General features: G+C 46.2%; 1 protein-coding gene across 4 annotated transcripts in view; it reads right to left on the bottom strand.

Moving 5' to 3' along the window:
* TSNARE1 (t-SNARE domain containing 1) overlaps nt 1-21,280 on the bottom strand; it is a 348,915-nt gene extending 327,635 nt beyond the window's left edge. For 2 of the 4 annotated variants that reach the window (XM_069731990.1, XM_069731987.1), the window contains exon 1: nt 21,196-21,280. The gene's annotated coding sequence lies outside the window, so the exon portion shown is untranslated. The remainder of the gene's footprint in view (nt 1-21,195) is intronic. The other 2 variants (XM_069731989.1, XM_069731986.1) reach the window with 2 other exon arrangements.
* Nucleotides 21,281-22,893: the final 1,613 nt, after the last annotated feature.

The raw sequence follows: 22,893 nt of genomic DNA on the forward strand, positions 1-22,893 counted from the left end.
CTGGGGTATAATACAGGATGTAACTCAGGATCAGTAATGTAATGTATGTACACAGTGACTGCACCAGCAGAATAGTGAGTGCAGCTCTGGGGTATAATACAGGATGTAACTCAGGATCAGTAATGTAATGTATGTACACAGTGACTGCACCAGCAGAATAGTGAGTGCAGCTCTGGAGTGTAATACAGGATGCAACACAGGATCAGTAATGTAATGTAGGTACACAGTGACTGCACCAGCAGAATAGTGAGTGCAGCTCTGGAGTGTAATAGAGGATGTAACTCAGGATCAATAATGTATGTACACAGTGACTGCACCAGTAGAATAGTGAGTGCAGCTCTGGAGTATAATACAGGATGTGACTCAGGATCAGTAATGTAATATATGTAGACAGTGACTGCACCAGCATAATAGTGAGTACAGCTCTGGAGTATAATACAGGATGTAACTCAGGATCAGTAATGTAATGTATGTAGACAGTGACTGAACCAGCATAATAGTGAGTGCAGCTCTGGGGTATAATACTGGATGTAACTCAGGATCAGTAATGTATATACACGGTGACTGCACCAGCAGAATAGTGAGTGCAGCTCTGGGGTATAAAACAGGATGCAGCTCAGGATCAGTAACGTAATGTATGTACACAGGGACTGCACCAGCAGAATAGTGAGCGCAGCTCTGGAGGATAATACAGTATATAACTCAGGATCAGTAATGTAATGTATGTACACAGTGACTGCACCAGAATAGTGAGTGCATCTCTGGGGTATAATACAGGATGTAACTCAGGATCAGTAATGTAATGTATGTACACAGTGACTGCACCAGCAGAATAGTGAGTGCAGATCTGGAGTGTAATACAGGATGCAACACAGGATCAGTAATGTAATGTATTTACACAGTGACTGCACCAGCAGAATAGTGAGTGCAGCTCTGGAGTGTAATACAGGATGTAACTCAGGATCAGTAATGTAATGTATATACACGGTGACTGCACCAGCAGAATAGTGAGTGCAGCTCTGCAGTATAATACAGGATATAACTCAGGTTCAGTAATGTAATGTATGTGCACAGTGACTGCACCAGCAGAATAGTGAGGGCAGCTCTGGGGTATAATACAGGATGTAACTCAGGATCAGTAACGTAATGTATGTACACAGTGACTGCACCAGCAGAATAGTGAGTGCAGCTCTGGAGTATAATACAGGAGGTAACTCAGTATCAGTAATGTATGTACACGGACTGCATCAGCAGAATAGTGAGTGCAGCTCTGGGGTATAATACAGGATGTAACTCAGGATCAGTAATGTATGTACACAGGGACTGCACCAGCAGAATAGTGAGTGCAGCTCTGGGGTATAATACAGGATGCAGCTCAGGATCAGTAACGTAATGTATGTACACAGGGACTGCACCAGCAGAATAGTGAGCGCAGCTCTGGAGGATAATACAGTATATAACTCAGGATCAGTAATGTAATGTATGTACACAGTGACTGCACCAGAATAGTGAGTGCAGCTCTGGGGTATAATACAGGATGTAACTCAGGATCAGCAATGTAATGTATGTACACAGTGACTGCACCAGCAGAATAGTGAGTGCAGCTCTGGGGTATAATACAGGATGTAACTCATGATCAGTAATGTAATGTATGTACACAGTGACTGCACCAGCAGAATAGTGAGTGCAGCTCTGGGGTATAATACAGGATGTAACTCAGGATCAGTAATGTAATGTATGTACACAGTGACTGCACCAGCAGAATAGTGAGTGCAGCTCTGGGGTATAATACAGAATGTAACTCAGGATCAGTAATGTAATGTATATACACGGTGACTGCACCAGCAGAATAGTGAGTGCAGCTCTGGAGTATAATACAGGATGTAACTCAGGATCGGTAATGTATGTACACAGAGACTGCACCATCAGAATAGTGAGTGCAGCTCTGGGGTATAATACAGGATGTAACTCAGGATCAGTAATGTAATGTATGTACACAGTGACTGCACCAGCAGAATAGTGAGTGCAGCTCTGGGGTATAATACAGGATGTAACTCAGGATCAGTAATGTAATGTATGTACACAGTGACTGCACCAGCAGAATAGTGAGTGCAGCTCTGGAGTGTAATACAGGATGCAACACAGGATCAGTAATGTAATGTAGGTACACAGTGACTGCACCAGCAGAATAGTGAGTGCAGCTCTGGAGTGTAATACAGGATGTAACTCAGGATCAATAATGTATGTACACAGTGACTGCACCAGTAGAATAGTGAGTGCAGCTCTGGAGTATAATACAGGATGTGACTCAGGATCAGTAATGTAATATATGTAGACAGTGACTACACCAGCATAATAGTGAGTGCAGCTCTGGAGTATAATACAGGATGTAACTCAGGATCAGTAATGTAATGTATGTAGACAGTGACTGAACCAGCATAATAGTGAGTGCAGCTCTGGGGTATAATACTGGATGTAACTCAGGATCAGAAATGTAATGTATGTACACAGTGACTGCACCAGCAGAATAGTGAGTGCAGCTCTGGAGTATAATACAGGATGTAACTCAGGATCAGTAATGTATGTACACAGGGACTGCACCAGCAGAATAGTGAGTGCTGCTCTGGAGTATAATACAGGAGGTAACTCAGGATCAGTAATGCAATGTATGTACACAGTGACTGGACCAGCAGAATAGTGAGTGCAGCTCTGGGGTATAATACAGGAGGTAGCTCAGGATCAGTAATGTATTGTATGTACACAGTGACTACACCAGCAGAATAGTGAGTGAAGCTCTGGAGTATAATACAGGATGTAACTCAGGATCAGTAATGTAATGTATGTACACGGTGACTACACCAGCAGAACAGTGAGTGCAGCTCTGGGGTATAATACAGGATGTAACTCAGGATCAGTAACGTAATGTATGTACACATCGACTGCACCAGCAGAATAGTGAGTGCAGCTCTGGAGTATAATACAGGATGTAACTCAGGATCAGTAATGTAATGTATGTACACGGTGACTACACCAGCAGAACAGTGAGTGCAGCTCTGGGGTATAATACAGGATGTAACTCAGGATCAATAATGTAATGTATGTACACAGTGACTGCACAAGCAGAATAGTGAATGAAGCTCTGCAGTATAATACAGGATGTAACTCAAGATCAGTAATGTAATATATGTACACAGTGACTACACCAGCAGAATAGTGAGTGCAGCTCTGGAGTATAATACAGGATGTAACTCAGGATCAGTAATGTATGTACACAGTGACTGCACCAGAATAGTGAGTGCAGCTCTGGTGTATAATACAGGATGTAACTCAGGATCAGTAATGTATTGTATGTAGACAGTGACTGCACCAGCAGAATAGTGAGTGCAGCTCTGGGGTATAATACAGGATGTAACTCAGGATCAGTAACGTAATGTATGTACACAGTGACTGCACCAGCAGAATAGTGAGAGAAGCTCTGGAGTATAATACAGGATGTAACTCAGGATCAGTAATGTAATGTATGTACACGGTGACTACACCAGCAGAACAGTGAGTGCAGCTCTGGGGTATAATACAAGATGTAACTCAGGATCAGTAACGTAATGTATGTACACAGTGACTGCACCAGCAGAATAGTTAGTGCAGCAATGGAGTATAATACAGGATGTAACTCAGGATCAGTAATGTAATGTATGTACACGGTGACTACACCAGCAGAACAGTGAGTGCAGCTCTGGGGTATAATACAGGATGTAACTCAGGATCAATAATGTAATGTATGTACACAGTGACTGCACAAGCAGAATAGTGATTGCAGCTCTGGGATATAATACACGATGTAACTCAGGATCAGTAATGTAATGTATGTACACAGTGACTGCACCAGCAGAATAGTGAGTGCAGCTCTGGAGTATAATACAGGATGTAACTCAGGATCAGTAATGTAATGTATGTACACAGTCACTGCACCAGCAGAATAGTGATTGCAGCTCTGGGATATAATACAGGATGTAACTCAGGATCAGTAATGTAATGTATGTACACAGTGACTGCACCAGCAGAATAGTGATTGCAGCTCTGGGATATAATACAGGATGTAACTCAGGATCAGTAATGTAATGTATGTACACAGTGACTGCACCAGCAGAATAGTGAGTGAAGCTCTGGAGTATAATACAGGATGTAACTCAGGATCAGTAATGTAATGTATGTACACGGTGACTGCACCAGCAGAATAGTGAGTGCAGCTCTGGGGTATAATACAGGATGTAACTCAGGATCAGTAATGTAATATATGTGCACAGTGACTGAACCAGCAGAATAGTGAGTGCAGCTCTAGGGTATAATACAGGATGTAACTCAGGATCAGTAATGTAATGTATGTACACGGTGACTGCACCAGCAGAATAGTGAGTGCAGCTCTGAGGTATAATACAGGAGGTGGCTCGGGATCAGTAATGTAATGTATGTACACAGTGACTGCACCAGCAGAATAGTGAGTGCAGCTCTGGGGTATAATACAGGATGTAGCTCAGGATCAGTAATGTAATCTATGTACTCAGCGACTGCACCAGCAGAATAGTGAGTGCAGCTCTGGAGTATAATACAGGAGGTAACTCAGGATCAGTATTGTAATGTATTTACACAGTGACTGCACCAGCAGAATAGTGAGTGCAGCTCTGGAGTATAATACAGGAGGTAACTCAGGATCAGTAATGTAATGTATGTACACAGTGACTGCACCAGCAGAATAGTGAGTGCAGCTCTGGAGTATAATACAGGAGGTAACTCAGGATCAGTAATGTAATGTATGTACACAGTGACTGCACCAGCAGAATAGTGAGTGTAGCTCTGGAGTATAATACAGGAGGTAACTCAGGATCAGTATTGTAATGTATGTACACAGTGACTGCACCAGCAGAATAGGGAGTGCAGCTCTGGAGTATAATACAGGATGTAACTCAGGATCAGTATTGTAATGTATGTACACAGTGACTGCACCAGCAGAATAGTGAGTGCAGCTCTGGAGTATAATACAGGAGGTAACTCAGGATCAGTAATGTAATGTATGTACACAGTGACTGCACCAGCAGAATAGTGAGTGCAGATCTGGAGTGTAATACAGGATGCAACACAGGATCAGTAATGTAATGTATTTACACAGTGACTGCACCAGCAGAATAGTGAGTGCAGCTCTGGAGTGTAATACAGGATGTAACTCAGGATCAGTAATGTAATGTATGTACACAGTGACTGCACCAGCAGAATAGTGAGTGCAGCTCTGGGGTATAATACATTACTGATCCTGAGTTACATTCTGTATGATACCCCAGAGCTGCACTCACTATTCTGCTGGTGCAGTCTCTGTGTACATACATTACTGATCCTGAGTTACATCCTGTATTATACTCCAGAGCTGCACTCACTATTCTGCTGGTGCAGTCACCGTGTATATACATTACATTACTGATCCTGAGTTACATTCTGTAATATATATACACGGTGACTGCACCAGCAGAATAGTGAGTGCAGCTCTGGAGTATAATACAGGATGTAACTCAGGATCAGTAATGTATGTACACAGAGACTGCACCAGCAGAATAGTGAGTGCAGCTCTGGGGTATAATACAGGATGTAACTCAGGATCAGTAATGTAATGTATGTACACAGTGACTGCACCAGCAGAATAGTGAGTGCAGCCCTGGGGTATAATACAGGATGTAACTCAGGATCAGTAATGTAATGTATGTACACAGTGACAGCACCAGCAGAATAGTGAGTGCAGCTCTGGGGTATAATACAGGATGTAACTAAGGATCAGTAATGTATGTACACAGTGACTGCACCAGCAGAATAGTGAGTGCAGCTCTGGGGTATAATACAGAATGTAACTCAGGATCAGTAATGTAATGTATATACACGGTGACTGCACCAGCAGAATAGTGAGTGCAGCTCTGGAGTATAATACAGGATGTAACTCAGGATCAGTAATGTATGTACACAGGGACTGCACCAGCAGAATAGTGAGTGCAGCTCTGGGGTATAATACAGGATGCAGCTCAGGATCAGTAACGTAATGTATGTACACAGGGACTGCACCAGCAGAATAGTGAGCGCAGCTTTGGAGGATAATACAGTATATAACTCAGGATCAGTAATGTAATGTATGTACACAGTGACTGCACCAGAATAGTGAGTGCAGCTCTGGGGTATAATACAGGATGTAACTCAGGATCAGTAATGTAATGTATGTACACAGTGACTGCACCAGCAGAATAGTGAGCGCAGATCTGGAGTGTAATACAGGATGCAACACAGGATCAGTAATGTAATGTATTTACACAGTGACTGCACCAGCAGAATAGTGAGTGCAGCTCTGGAGTGTAATACAGGATGTAACTCAGGATCAGTAATGTAATGTATGTACACAGTGACTGCACCAGCAGAATAGTGAGTGCAGCTTTGGGGTATAATACAGAATGTAACTCAGGATCAGTAATGTAATGTATATATACGGTGACTGCACCAGCAGAATAGTGAGTGCAGCTCTGGAGTATAATACAGGATGTAACTCAGGATCAGTAATGTAATGTATGTACACAGTGACTGCACCAGCAGAATAGTGAGTGCAGCTCTGGGGTATAATACAGGATGTAACTCAGGATCAGTAATATAATGTATGTACACAGTGACTGCACCAGCAGAATAGTGAGTGCAGCTCTGGGGTATAATACAGAATGTAACTCAGGATCAGTAATGTAATGTATATACACGGTGACTGCACCAGCAGAATAGTGAGTGCAGCTCTGGAGTATAATACAGGATGTAACTCAGGATCGGTAATGTATGTACACAGAGACTGCACCAGCAGAATAGTGAGTGCAGCTCTGGGGTATAATACAGGATGTAACTCAGGATCAGTAATGTAATGTATGTACACAGTGACTGCACCAGCAGAATAGTGAGTGCAGCTCTGGGGTATATTACAGGATGTAACTCAGGATCAGTAATGTAATGTATGTACACAGTGACTGCACCAGCAGAATAGTGAGTGCAGCTCTGGAGTGTAATACAGGATGCAACACAGGATCAGTAATGTAATGTAGGTACACAGTGACTGCACCAGCAGAATAGTGAGTGCAGCTCTGGAGTGTAATACAGGATGTAACTCAGGATCAATAATGTATGTACACAGTGACTGCACCAGTAGAATAGTGAGTGCAGCTCTGGAGTATAATACAGGATGTGACTCAGGATCAGTAATGTAATATATGTAGACAGTGACTGCACCAGCATAATAGTGAGTGCAGCTCTGGAGTATAATACAGGCTGTAACTCAGGATCAGTAATGTAATGTATGTAGACAGTGACTGAACCAGCATAATAGTGAGTGCAGCTCTGGGGTATAATACAGGATGTAACTCAGGATCAGAAATGTAATGTATGTACACAGTGACTGCACCAGCAGAATAGTGAGTGCAGCTCTGGAGTATAATACAGGATGTAACTCAGGATCAGTAATGTATGTACACAGGGACTGCACCAGCAGAATAGTGAGTGCTGCTCTGGAGTATAATACAGGAGGTAACTCAGGATCAGTAATGCAATGTATGTACACAGTGACTGGACCAGCAGAATAGTGAGTGCAGCTCTGGGGTATAATACAGGAGGTAGCTCAGGATCAGTAATGTATTGTATGTACACAGTGACTACACCAGCAGAATAGTGAGTGCAGATCTGGGGTATAATACAGGATGTAACTCAGGATCAGTAATGTAATGTATGTACCCAGTGACTGCACCAGCAGAATAGTGAGTGCAGCTCTGGAGTGTAATACAGGATGCAACACAGGATCAGTAATGTAATGTAGGTACACAGTGACTGCACCAGCAGAATAGTGAGTGCAGCTCTGGAGTGTAATACAGGATGTAACTCAGGATCAATAATGTATGTACACAGTGACTGCACCAGTAGAATAGTGAGTGCAGCTCTGGAGTATAATACAGGATGTGACTCAGGATCAGTAATGTAATATATGTAGACAGTGACTGCACCAGCATAATAGTGAGTGCAGCTCTGGAGTATAATACAGGATGTAAGTCAGGATCAGTAATGTAATGTATGTAGACAGTGACTGAACCAGCATAATAGTGAGTGCAGCTCTGGGGTATAATACTGGATGTAACTCAGGATCAGAAATGTAATGTATGTACACAGTGACTGCACCAGCAGAATAGTGAGTGCAGCTCTGGAGTATAATACAGGATGTAACTCAGGATCAGTAATGTATGTACACAGGGACTGCACCAGCAGAATAGTGAGTGCTGCTCTGGAGTATAATACAGGAGGTAACTCAGGATCAGTAATGCAATGTATGTACACAGTGACTGGACCAGCAGAATAGTGAGTGCAGCTCTGGGGTATAATACAGGAGGTAGCTCAGGATCAGTAATGTATTGTATGTACACAGTGACTACACCAGCAGAATAGTGAGTGAAGCTCTGGAGTATAATACAGGATGTAACTCAGGATCAGTAATGTAATGTATGTACACAGTGACTGCACCAGCAGAATAGTGAGTGCAGCTCTGGAGTATAATACAGGATGTAACTCAGGATCAGTAATGTATGTACACAGTGACTGCACCAGAATAGTGAGTGCAGCTCTGGTGTATAATACAGGATGTAACTCAAGATCAGTAATGTAATGTATGTACACAGTGACTGCACCAGCAGAATAGTGAGTGCAGCTCTGGGGTATAATACAGGATGTAACTCAGGATCAGTAACGTAATGTATGTACACGGTGACTACACCAACAGAACAGTGAGTGCAGCTCTGGGGTATAATACAGGATGTAACTCAGGATCAATAATGTAATGTATGTACACAGTGACTGCACAAGCAGAATAGTGATTGCAGCTCTGGGATATAATACACGATGTAACTCAGGATCAGTAATGTAATGTATGTACACAGTGACTGCACCAGCAGAATAGAGAGTGAAGCTCTGGAGTACAATACAGGATGTAACTCAAGATCAGTAATGTAATATATGTACACAGTGACTACACCAGCAGAATAGTGAGTGCAGCTCTGGAGTATAATACAGGATGTAACTCAGGATCAGTAATGTAATGTATGTACACAGTCACTGCACCAGCAGAATAGCGATTGCAGCTCTGGGATATAATACAGGATGTAACTCAGGATCAGTAATGTAATGTATGTACACAGTGACTGCACCAGCAGAATAGTGATTGCAGCTCTGGGATATAATACAGGATGTAACTCAGGATCAGTAATGTAATGTATGTACACAGTGACTGCACCAGCAGAATAGTGAGTGAAGCTCTGGAGTATAATACAGGATGTAACTCAGGATCAGTAATGTAATGTATGTACACGGTGACTGCACCAGCAGAATAGTGAGTGCAGCTCTGGGGTATAATACAGGATGTAACTCAGGATCAGTAATGTAATATATGTGCACAGTGACTGAACCAGCAGAATAGTGAGTGCAGCTCTAGGGTATAATACAGGATGTAACTCAGGATCAGTAATGTAATGTATGTACACGGTGACTGCACCAGCAGAATAGTGAGTGCAGCTCTGAGGTATAATACAGGAGGTGGCTCGGGATCAGTAATGTAATGTATGTACACAGTGACTGCACCAGCAGAATAGTGAGTGTAGCTCTGGGGTATAATACAGGATGTAGATCAGGATCAGTAATGTAATTATGTACTCAGCGACTGCACCAGCAGAATAGTGAGTGCAGCTCTGGAGTATAATACAGGAGGTAACTCAGGATCAGTATTGCAATGTATTTACACAGTGACTGCACCAGCAGAATAGTGAGTGCAGCTCTGGAGTATAATACAGGAGGTAACTCAGGATCAGTAATGTAATGTATGTACACAGTGACTGCACCAGCAGAATAGTGAGTGCAGCTCTGGAGTATAATACAGGAGGTAACTCAGTATCAGTAATGTAATGTATGTACACAGTGACTGCACCAGCAGAATAGTGAGTGCAGCTCTGGAGTATAATACAGGAGGTAACTCAGGATCAGTATTGTAATGTATGTACACAGTGACTGCACCAGCAGAATAGGGAGTGCAGCTCTGGAGTATAATACAGGATGTAACTCAGGATCAGTATTGTAATGTATGTACACAGTGACTGCACCAGCAGAATAGTGAGTGCAGCTCTGGAGTATAATACAGGAGGTAACTCAGGATCAGTAATGTAATGTATGTACACAGTGACTGCACCAGCAGAATAGTGAGTGCAGCTCTGGAGTATAATACAGGAGGTAACTCAGGATCAGTAATGTAATGTATGTACACAGTGACTGCACCAGCAGAATAGTGAGTGAAGCTCTGGAGTGTAATACAGGATGCAACACAGGATCAGTAATGTAATGTAGGTACACAGTGACTGCACCAGCAGAATAGTGAGTGCAGCTCTGGAGTATAATACAGGAGGTAACTCAGGATCAGTATTGTAATGTATGTACACAGTGACTGCACCAGCAGAATAGGGAGTGCAGCTCTGGAGTATAATACAGGATGTAACTCAGGATCAGTATTGTAATGTATGTACACAGTGACTGCACCAGCAGAATAGTGAGTGCAGCTCTGGAGTATAATACAGGAGGTAACTCAGGATCAGTAATGTAATGTATGTACACAGTGACTGCACCAGCAGAATAGTGAGTGCAGCTCTGGAGTATAATACAGGAGGTAACTCAGGATCAGTAATGTAATGTATGTACACAGTGACTGCACCAGCAGAATAGTGAGTGCAGCTCTGGAGTATAATACAGGAGGTAACTCAGGATCAGTAATGTAATGTATGTACACAGTGACTGCACCAGCAGAATAGTGAGTGCAGCTCTGGAGTATAATACAGGAGGTAACTCAGTATCAGTAATGTAATGTATGTACACAGTGACTGCACCAGCAGAATAGTGAGTGCAGCTCTGGAGTATAATACAGGAGGTAACTCAGGATCAGTATTGTAATGTATGTACACAGTGACTGCACCAGCAGAATAGGGAGTGCAGCTCTGGAGTATAATACAGGATGTAACTCAGGATCAGTATTGTAATGTATGTACACAGTGACTGCACCAGCAGAATAGTGAGTGCAGCTCTGGAGTATAATACAGGAGGTAACTCAGGATCAGTAATGTAATGTATGTACACAGTGACTGCACCAGCAGAATAGTGAGTGCAGCTCTGGAGTATAATACAGGAGGTAACTCAGGATCAGTAATGTAATGTATGTACACAGTGACTGCACCAGCAGAATAGTGAGTGAAGCTCTGGAGTGTAATACAGGATGCAACACAGGATCAGTAATGTAATGTAGGTACACAGTGACTGCACCAGCAGAATAGTGAGTGCAGCTCTGGAGTATAATACAGGAGGTAACTCAGGATCAGTATTGTAATGTATGTACACAGTGACTGCACCAGCAGAATAGGGAGTGCAGCTCTGGAGTATAATACAGGATGTAACTCAGGATCAGTATTGTAATGTATGTACACAGTGACTGCACCAGCAGAATAGTGAGTGCAGCTCTGGAGTATAATACAGGAGGTAACTCAGGATCAGTAATGTTATGTATGTACACAGTGACTGCACCAGCAGAATAGTGAGTGCAGCTCTGGAGTATAATACAGGAGGTAACTCAGGATCAGTAATGTAATGTATGTACACAGTGACTGCACCAGCAGAATAGTGAGTGCAGCTCTGGAGTATAATACAGGAGGTAACTCAGGATCAGTAATGTATGAACATTTCTAAAACAATGCACAGTGAGGAGATTGGAACAAAACAAAATCCTCTAAACTGCATGCTCGCAAACGCCAGAAGCCTGACAAACAAGATGGAAGAACTAGAAGCAGAAATATCTACAGGTAACTTTGACATAGTGGGAATTACCGAGACATGGTTAGATGAAAGCTATGACTGGGCAGTTAACTTACAGGGTTACAGTCTGTTTAGAAAGGATCGTAAAAATCGGAGAGGAGGAGGGGTTTGTCTCTATGTAAAGTCTTGTCTAAAGTCCACTTTAAGGGAGGATATTAGCGAAGGAAATGAGGATGTCGAGTCCATATGGGTTGAAATTCATGGAGGGAAAAATGGTAACAAAATTCTCATTGGGGTCTGTTACAAACCCCCAAATATAACAGAAAGCATGGAAAGTCTACTTCTAAAGCAGATAGATGAAGCTGCAACCCATAATGAGGTCCTGGTTATGGGGGACTTTAACTACCCGGATATTAACTGGGAAACAGAAACCTGTGAAACCCATAAAGGCAACAGGTTTCTGCTAATAACCAAGAAAAATTATCTTTCACAATTGGTGCAGAATCCAACCAGAGGAGCAGCACTTTTAGACCTAATACTATCTAATAGACCTGACAGAATAACAAATCTGCAGGTGGTCGGGCATTTAGGAAATAGCGACCACAATATTGTACAGTTTCACCTGTCTTTCACTAGGGGGACTTGTCAGGGAGTCACAAAAACACTGAACTTTAGGAAGGCAAAGTTTGACCAGCTTAGAGATGCCCTTAATCTGGTAGACTGGGACAATATCCTCAGAAATGAGAATACAGATAATAAATGGGAAATGTTTAAGAACATCCTAAATAGGCAGTGTAAGCGGTTTATACCTTGTGGGAATAAAAGGACTAGAAATAGGAAAAACCCAATGTGGCTAAACAAAGAAGTAAGACAGGCAATTAACAGTAAAAAGAAAGCATTTGCACTACTAAAGCAGGATGGCACCATTGAAGCTCTAAAAAACTATAGGGAGAAAAATACTTTATCTAAAAAACTAATTAAAGCTGCCAAAAAGGAAACAGAGAAGCACATTGCTAAGGAGAGTAAAACTAATCCCAAACTGTTCTTCAACTATATCAATAGTAAAAGAATAAAAACTGAAAATGTAGGCCCCTTAAAAAATAGTGAGGAAAGAATGGTTGTAGATGACGAGGAAAAAGCTAACATATTAAACACCTTCTTCTCCACGGTATTCACGGTGGAAAATGAAATGCTAGGTGAAATCCCAAGAAACAATGAAAACCCTATATTAAGGGTCACCAATCTAACCCAAGAAGAGGTGCGAAACCGGCTAAATAAGATTAAAATAGATAAATCTCCGGGTCCGGATGGCATACACCCACGAGTACTAAGAGAACTAAGTAATGTAATAGATAAACCATTATTTCTTATTTTTAGGGACTCTATAGCGACAGGGTCTGTTCCGCAGGACTGGCGCATAGCAAATGTGGTGCCAATATTCAAAAAGGGCTCTAAAAGTGAACCTGGAAATTATAGGCCAGTAAGTCTAACCTCTATTGTTGGTAAAATATTTGAAGGGTTTCTGAGGGATGTTATTCTGGATTATCTCAATGAGAATAACTGTTTAACTCCATATCAGCATGGGTTTATGAGAAATCGCTCCTGTCAAACCAATCTAATCAGTTTTTATGAAGAGGTAAGCTATAGACTGGACCACGGTGAGTCATTGGACGTGGTATATCTCGATTTTTCCAAAGCGTTTGACACCGTGCCGCACAAGAGGTTGGTACACAAAATGAGAATGCTTGGTCTGGGGGAAAATGTGTGTAAATGGGTTAGTAACTGGCTTAGTGATAGAAAGCAGAGGGTGGTTATAAATGGTATAGTCTCTAACTGGGTCGCTGTGACCAGTGGGGTACCGCAGGGGTCAGTATTGGGACCTGTTCTCTTCAACATATTCATTAATGATCTGGTAGAAGGTTTACACAGTAAAATATCGATATTTGCAGATGATACAAAACTATGTAAAGCAGTTAATACAAGAGAAGATAGTATTCTGCTACAGATGGATCTGGATAAGTTGGAAACTTGGGCTGAAAGGTGGCAGATGAGGTTTAACAATGATAAATGTAAGGTTATACACATGGGAAGAGGGAATCAATATCACCATTACACACTGAATGGGAAACCACTGGGTAAATCTGACAGGGAGAAGGACTTGGGGATCCTAGTTAATGATAAACTTACCTGGAGCAGCCAGTGCCAGGCAGCAGCTGCCAAGGCAAACAGGATCATGGGGTGCATTAAAAGAGGTCTGGATACACATGATGAGAGCATTATACTGCCTCTGTACAAATCCCTAGTTAGACCGCACATGGAGTACTGTGTCCAGTTTTGGGCACCGGTGCTCAGGAAGGATATAATGGAACTAGAGAGAGTACAAAGGAAGGCAACAAAATTAATAAAGGGGATGGGAGAACTACAATACCCAGATAGATTAGCGAAATTAGGATTATTTAGTCTAGAAAAAAGACGACTGAGGGGCGATCTAATAACCATGTATAAGTATATAAGGGGACAATACAAATATCTCGCTGAGGATCTGTTTATACCAAGGAAGGTGACGGGCACAAGGGGGCATTCTTTGCGTCTGGAGGAGAGAAGGTTTTTCCACCAACATAGAAGAGGATTCTTTACTGTTAGGGCAGTGAGAATCTGGAATTGCTTGCCTGAGGAGGTGGTGATGGCGAACTCAGTCGAGGGGTTCAAGAGAGGCCTGGATGTCTTCCTGGAGCAGAACAATATTGTATCATACAATTATTAGGTTCTGTAGAAGGACGTAGATCTGGGGATTTATTATGATGGAATATAGGCTGAACTGGATGGACAAATGTCTTTTTTCGGCCTTACTATGTTACTATGTTACTATGTAATGTATGTACACAGTGACTGCACCAGCAGAATAGTGAGTGCAGCTCTGGGGTATAATACAGGAGGTAACTCAGGATCAGTAATGTAATGTATGTACACAGTGACTGCACCAGCAGAATAGTGAGTACAGCTCTGGAGTATAATACAGGATGTAACTCAGGATCAGTAATGTAATGTATGTACACAGTGACTGCACCAGCAGAATAGTGAGTACAGCTCTGGAGTATAATACAGGATGTAACTCAGGATCAGTAACGTAATGTATGTACACAGTGACTGCACCAGCAGAATAGTGAGTGCAGCTCTGGAGTATAATACAGGATGTAACTCAGGATCAGTAATGTAATGTATGTACACAGTGAGTGCACCAGCAGAATAGTGAGTGCAGCTCTGGGGTATAATACAGGATGTAACTCAGGATCAGTAATGTAATGTATGTACACAGTGACTGCACCAGCAGAATAGTGAGTGCAGCTCTGGGGTATAATACAGGATGTAACTCAGGATCAGTAATGTAATGTATGTACACAGTGAGTGCACCAGCAGAATAGTGAGTGCAGCTCTGGGGTATAATACAGGATGTAACTCAGGATCAGTAATGTAATGTATGTACACAGTGACTGCACCAGCAGAATAGTGAGTGCAGCTCTGGAGTATAATACAGGATGTAACTCAGGATCAGTAACGTAATGTATGTACACAGTGACTGCACCAGCAGAATAGTGAGTGCAGCTCTGGGGTATAATACAGGATGTAACTCAGGATCAGTAATGTAATGTATGTACACAGTGACTGCACCAGCAGAATAGTGAGTGCAGCTCTGGGGTATAATACAGGATGTAACTCAGGATCAGTAACGTAATGTATGTACACAGTGACTGCACCAGCAGAATAGTGAGTGCAGCTCTGGGGTATAATATAGGAGGTAACTCAGGATCAGTAATGTAATGTATGTACACAGTGACTGCACCAGCAGAATAGTGAGTGCAGCTCTGGGGTATAATACAGGATGTAACTCAGGATCAGTAATGTAATGTATGTACACAGTGACTGCACCAGCAGAATAGTGAGTGCAGCTCTGGGGTATAATACAGGATGGATAATGACATATTTAGTGACTTGAGCATGGAGTGATCTTCTATGTATCAGTGTAAAGCCGATGATCTATGATTCTTACACTACGTCACATTACAAATCTCAGGGAACGACTGACAATCGGAAATAATAACCACCAAATTCTCCTGGACTAGAGATCTCCTCATTATGACCAGGACGGTGGTTTGCAGGATTTAGACGGACAGATCTTTGAATGCGTCTTATAAACTTGATATTTCACATCATGTTCCACTGTATAAAATGGAAAAAATAAAAGGAAATGAAACTGCAACTTCGACCACAGGTTTATATGAAAGTCGTATCCAGCAGGTGAGGGGTTACTCAGTGTCCAACAATAAAGAGTGAGACAACTCTGAAAACGACGGTGCTGATGTGAGACCTTCTATGCTTTGTGTATACAGCAATTATGTAAGCCAATACATCTCCATGGTTACAGACTACAAACAAACCTTGTGCAGTCTGAATGGAGACCTACAGAGGCCATCATGATTTTACACTCATAGGCACAGCGCTCTAGGAGGAGGGTGACGTCAGTGATCAGCGCTCTAGGAGGAGGGTGATGTCACCGATCAGCGCTCTAGGAGGAGGGTGATGTCACCGATCAGCGCTCTAGGAGGAGGGTGACGTCAGTGATCAGCACTCTAGGAGGAGGGTGACGTCACTGATCAGCGCTCTAGGAGGAGGGTGACGTCACTGATCAGCGCTCTAGGAGGAGGGTGACGTCACTGATCAGCGCTCTAGGAGGGTGACGTCACTGATCAGCTCTCTAGGAGGAGGGTGACGTCACTGATCAGCGCTCTAGGAGGAGGGTGACGTCACTGATCAGCGCTCTAGGAGGAGGGTGACGTCACTGATCAGCGCTCTAGGAGGAGGGTGACGTCACTGATCAGCTCTCTAGGAGGAGGGTGACGTCACTGATCAGCGCTCTAGGAGGACGGTGACGTCACTGATCAGCTCTCTAGGAGGAGGGTGACGTCAGTGATCAGCGCTCTAGGAGGAGGGTGACGTCAGTGATCAGCGCTCTAGGAGGAGGGTGACGTCACTGATCAGCGCTCTAGGAGGAGGGTGACGTCAGTGATCAGCGCTCTAGGAGGAGGGTGACGTCACTGATCAGCTCTCTAGGAGGAGGGTGACGTCACTGATCAGCGCTCTAGGAGGAGGGTGACGTCACTGATCAGCGCTCTAGGAGGAGGGTGACGTCAGTGATCAGCGCTCTAGGAGGAGGGTGACGTCAGTGATCAGCGCTCTAGGAGGAGGGTGACGTCACTGATCAGCGCTCTAGGAGGAGGGTGACGTCACTGATCAGCGCTCTAGGAGGAGGGTGACGTCACTGATCAGCTCTCTAGGAGGAGGGTGACGTCAGTGATCAGCGCTCTAGGAGGAGGGTGACGTCACTGATCAGCGCTCTAGGAGGAGGGTGACGTCAGTGATCAGCGCTCTAGGAGGAGGGTGACGTCAGTGATCAGCTCTCTAGGAGGAGGGTGACGTCAGTGATCAGCGCTCTAGGAGGAGGGTGACGTCACTGATCAGCTCTCTAGGAGGAGGGTGACGTCACTGATCAGCGCTCTAGGAGGAGGGTGACGTCACTGATCAGCGCTCTAGGAGGAGGGTGACGTCACTGATCAGCGCTCTAGGAGGAGGGTGACGTCACTGATCAGCGCTCTAGGAGGAGGGTGACGTCAGTGATCAGCGCTCTAGGAGGAGGGTGACGTCACTGATCAGCGCTCTAGGAGGAGGGTGACGTCACTGATCAGCGCTCTAGGAGGAGGGTGACGTCACTGATCAGCTCTCTAGGAGGAGGGTGACGTCACTGATCAGCTCTCTAGGAGGAGGGTGACGTCACTGATCAGCGCTCTAGGAGGAGGGTGACGTCAGTGATCAGCGCTCTAGGAGGAGGGTGACGTCACTGATCAGCTCTCTAGGAGGAGGGTGACGTCACTGATCAGCGCTCTAGGAGGAGGGTGACGTCAGTGATCAGCGCTCTAGGAGGAGGGTGACGTCACTGATCAGCTCTCTAGGAGGAGGGTGACGTCACTGATCAGCGCTCTAGGAGGAGGGTGACGTCACTGATCAGCGCTCTAGGAGGAGGGTGACATCACTGATCAGCGCTCTAGGAGGAGGGTGACGTCAGTGATCAGCGCTCTAGGAGGGTGACGTCAGTGATCAGCGCTCTAGGAGGAGGGTGACGTCACTGATCAGCGCTCTAGGAGGAGGGTGACGTCACTGATCAGCGCTCTAGGAGGAGGGTGACGTCAGTGATCAGCGCTCTAGGAGGAGGGTGACGTCAGTGATCAGCTCTCTAGGAGGAGGGTGACGTCAGTGATCAGCGCTCTAGGAGGAGGGTGACGTCACTGATCAGCTCTCTAGGAGGAGGGTGACGTCACTGATCAGCGCTCTAGGAGGAGGGTGACGTCACTGATCAGCGCTCTAGGAGGAGGGTGACGTCACTGATCAGCGCTCTAGGAGGAGGGTGACGTCACTGATCAGCGCTCTAGGAGGAGGGTGACGTCAGTGATCAGCGCTCTAGGAGGAGGGTGACGTCACTGATCAGCGCTCTAGGAGGAGGGTGACGTCACTGATCAGCGCTCTAGGAGGAGGGTGACGTCACTGATCAGCTCTCTAGGAGGAGGGTGACGTCACTGATCAGCTCTCTAGGAGGAGGGTGACGTCACTGATCAGCGCTCTAGGAGGAGGGTGACGTCACTGATCAGCGCTCTAGGAGGAGGGTGACGTCACTGATCAGCGCTCTAGGAGGAGGGGGACGTCACTGATCAGCTCTCTAGGAGGAGGGTGACGTCACAGATCAGCGCTCTAGGAGGAGGGTGACGTCACTGATCAGCGCTCTAGGAGGAGGGTGACGTCACTGATCAGCGCTCTAGGAGGAGGGGGACGTCACTGATCAGCGCTCTAGGAGGAGGGTGACGTCACTGATCAGCGCTCTAGGAGGAGGGTGACGTCAGTGATCAGCGCTCTAGGAGGAGGGTGACGTCAGTGATCAGCGCTCTAGGAGGAGGGTGACGTCACTGATCAGCGCTCTAGGAGGAGGGTGACGTCACTGATCAGCACTCTAGGAGGAGGGTGACGTCACTGATCAGCGCTCTAGGAGGACGGTGACGTCAGTGATCAGCGCTCTAGGAGGAGGGTGACGTCAGTGATCAGCGCTCTAGGAGGAGGGTGACGTCAGTGATCAGCGCTCTAGGAGGAGGGTGACGTCACTGATCAGCGCTCTAGGAGGACGGTGACGTCAGTGATCAGCGCTCTAGGAGGAGGGTGACGTCAGTGATCAGCTCTCTAGGAGGAGGGTGACGTCAGTGATCAGCGCTCTAGGAGGAGGGTGACGTCACTGATCAGCTCTCTAGGAGGAGGGTGACGTCACTGATCAGCGCTCTAGGAGGAGGGTGACGTCAGTGATCAGCGCTCTAGGAGGGTGACGTCACTGATCAGCGCTCTAGGAGGAGGGTGACGTCAGTGATCAGCGCTCTAGGAGGAGGGTGACGTCAGTGATCAGCACTCTAGGAGGAGGGTGACGTCAGTGATCAGCGCTCTAGGAGGAGGGTGACGTCACTGATCAGCTCTCTAGGAGGAGGGTGACGTCAGTGATCAGCGCTCTAGGAGGAGGGTGACGTCACTGATCAGCGCTCTAGGAGGAGGGTGATGTCACTGATCAGCGCTCTAGGAGGAGGGTGACGTCACTGATCAGCGCTCTAGGAGGAGGGTGACGTCACTGATCAGCGCTCTAGGAGGAGGGTGACGTCACTGATCAGCGCTCTAGGAGGAGGGTGACGTCAGTGATCAGCTCTCTAGGAGGAGGGTGATGTCACTGATCAGCGCTCTAGGAGGAGGGTGACGTCACTGATCAGCACTCTAGGAGGAGGGTGACGTCACTGATCAGCGCTCTAGGAGGAGGGTGACGTCACTGATCAGCGCTCTAGGAGGAGGGTGACGTCAGTGATCAGCGCTCTAGGAGGAGGGTGACGTCACTGATCAGCTCTCTAGGAGGAGGGTGACGTCACTGATCAGCGCTCTAGGAGGAGGGTGACGTCACTGATCAGCTCTCTAGGAGGAGGGTGACGTCACTGATCAGCGCTCTAGGAGGAGGGTGACGTCACTGATCAGCGCTCTAGGAGGAGGGTGACGTCACTGATCAGCGCTCTAGGAGGAGGGTGACGTCACTGATCAGCGCTCTAGGAGGAGGGTGACGTCAGTGATCAGCGCTCTAGGAGGAGGGTGACGTCAGTGATCAGCGCTCTAGGAGGGTGACGTCACTGATCAGCACTATAGGAGGAGGGTGACGTCACTGATCAGCGCTCTAGGAGGAGGGTGACGTCACTGATCAGCGCTCTAGGAGGAGGGTGACGTCACTGATCAGCGCTCTAGGAGGAGGGTGACGTCAGTGATCAGCGCTCTAGGAGGAGGGTGACGTCAGTGATCAGCGCTCTAGGAGGAGGGTGACGTCACTGATCAGCGCTCTAGGAGGAGGGTGACGTCACTGATCAGCGCTCTAGGAGGAGGGTGACGTCACTGATCAGCGCTCTAGGAGGAGGGTGACGTCACTGATCAGCGCTCTAGGAGGAGGGTGACGTCACTGATCAGCGCTCTAGGAGGAGGGTGACGTCACTGATCAGCTCTCTAGGAGGAGGGTGACGTCAGTGATCAGCGCTCTAGGAGGAGGGTGACGTCAGTGATCAGCGCTCTAGGAGGAGGGTGACGTCAGTGATCAGCGCTCTAGGAGGAGGGTGACGTCACTGATCAGCGCTCTAGGAGGAGGGTGACGTCAGTGATCAGCGCTCTAGGAGGAGGGTGACGTCAGTGATCAGCGCTCTAGGAGGAGGGTGACGTCACTGATCAGCGCTCTAGGAGGAGGGTGACGTCACTGATCAGCGCTCTAGGAGGAGGGTGACGTCACTGATCAGCGCTCTAGGAGGAGGGTGACGTCACTGATCAGCGCTCTGACGTCACACGCTCCCCCCACTAGTGGCGCCGCACAGACCCCAGTCGGAGCACGTGGCCCCCGCGTGCAGGCGCACATCACGTGATGCAGGAGGACGCGACCACCAATGACTTATACAGGGGGTTTCAGAACATGACTGCAGCAAGGCTGTCAGTGCCAGCAGTAGGCGGACTCCACGCTGGGACTTGTAGTGCCGTCACCGCTGAGCGCACACCTCACAGGCCGCCTCTGCTCACACAGCCTCCAGGCCGGAGCGGCCTTTTCCCAGGCAGAGGCCTCGCTCTCAGCTCCAGGAGCCCGGGTGAGCAGAGCTAAAGGCGCCGGAGAACAGGGCGGAGCGCCCGCTACCGCGGACCGGGCGTCCGATGTGACCCTACCTGGCGGCGGGAGCGCGGGATGACCGGGCTGCGTGAAGGGGGGGCGGAGCCGGTGTCACGTGACACGCGGCTGGTTCCTTGTCACGTGATAACGCGCGCGGCGTCCTGGCGTCATCACGCTGGTCAACCACTGGCAAGTCACAACGTGCCCCGCCCCCAGCGCAGGTCATAGCTCCGCCTACCGGCGCCGTAAATAAGTCTGGTGGCAGAGTGGGATCTATGGGCGATATATCGCCGATATCACAGTGATTATCGGCCGACGGCGGCACCAGGGTGGTCAGCTGCCTGCAGGCCAGGAGGCTCGGGGGCGGTGTGGTGATAATGGCTGCTGTGTCCACAGGGAAACCGTCAGCAAGGAGAGCAGTCAGCCAGGGGGCTGTGGGTCCTACAGAGCAAGCCGCCCCCCACAGCTCTGCCCGGTGACCGGGAGCTGCTTACTGACGGTTTCCGTGTCCTTGTAGGCTTCAGCGTGAAACTTAGCTGCGTCCTTAAAGGGTTAAAAAAACACACCCACGTGTACCTTCCTTCTGGTTTTAACAATCATTAACCCCTTCATGACCGGGGGATTTTTCGTTTTTCCGTGTTCGTTTTTCACTCCCCTCCTTCCCAGAGCCATAACTTTTTTATTTTTCCGTCAATTTGGCCATGTGAGGGCTTATTTTTTGCGGGACGAGTTGTACTTTTGAACGACATCATTGGTTTTAGCATGTCTTGTACTAGAAAACGGGAAAAAAATTCCAAGTGCTGTGAAATTGCAAAAAAAGTGCAATCCCACATTGGTTTTTTGTTTGGCTTTTTTGCTAGGTTCACTAAATGCTAAAACTGACCTGCCATTATGATTCTCCAGGTCATTACGAGTTCATAGACACCAAACATGTCTAGGTTATTTTTTATCTAAGTGGTGAAAAAAAATTCCAAACTTTGCTAAAAAAAAAAAAAAAAATTGCGCCATTTTCCGATACTCGTAGCGTCTCCATTTTTCATCATCTGGGGTCGGTTGAGGGCTTATTTTTTGCGTGCCGGGATGACGTTTTTAATGATAGCATTTCGGTGCAGATACGTTCTTTTGATCGCCCGTTATTGCATTTTAATGCAATGTCGCGGCGACCAAAAAAACGTAATTCTGGCGTTTCGAATTTTTTTCCCGCTACGCTGTTTAGCGATCAGGTTAATACTTTTTTTTAATTGATAGATCGGGCGATTCTGAGCGCGGCGATACCAAATATGCGTAGATTTGATATTTTTTTTATTGATTTATTTTGATTGGGGCGAAAGGGGGGTGATTTAAACTTTTATGTTTTTTTTATTTTTTTCACATTTTTTTAAACTTTTTTTTTTAACTTTTGCCATGCTTCAATAGCCTCCATGGGAGGCTAGAAGCAGGCATAGCACGATCGGCTCTGCTACATAGCAGCGATCTGATGTTCGCTGTTATGTAGCAGAATTGCACGTGTGCTGTGAGCGACGGGCAATCAGTAACCATAGAGGTCTCGAGGACCTCTATGGTTACCATCCTGACGCATCGCCGACCCCCGATCATGTGACGGGGGTCGGCGAAGACGTCATTTCCGGCCGCCCGGCCGGAAGCGGTAGTTAAATGCCGCTGTCTGCGTTTGACAGCGGCATTTAACTAGTTAATAGGTGCGGGCAGATCGCGATTCTGCCCGCGCCTATTACGGGCACATGTCAGCTGTTCAA

The sequence above is a fragment of the Ranitomeya imitator genome, chromosome 6 (genome assembly GCF_032444005.1).
Source record: "Ranitomeya imitator isolate aRanImi1 chromosome 6, aRanImi1.pri, whole genome shotgun sequence".
NCBI classification, from domain to species: Eukaryota; Metazoa; Chordata; class Amphibia; order Anura; family Dendrobatidae; genus Ranitomeya; species Ranitomeya imitator.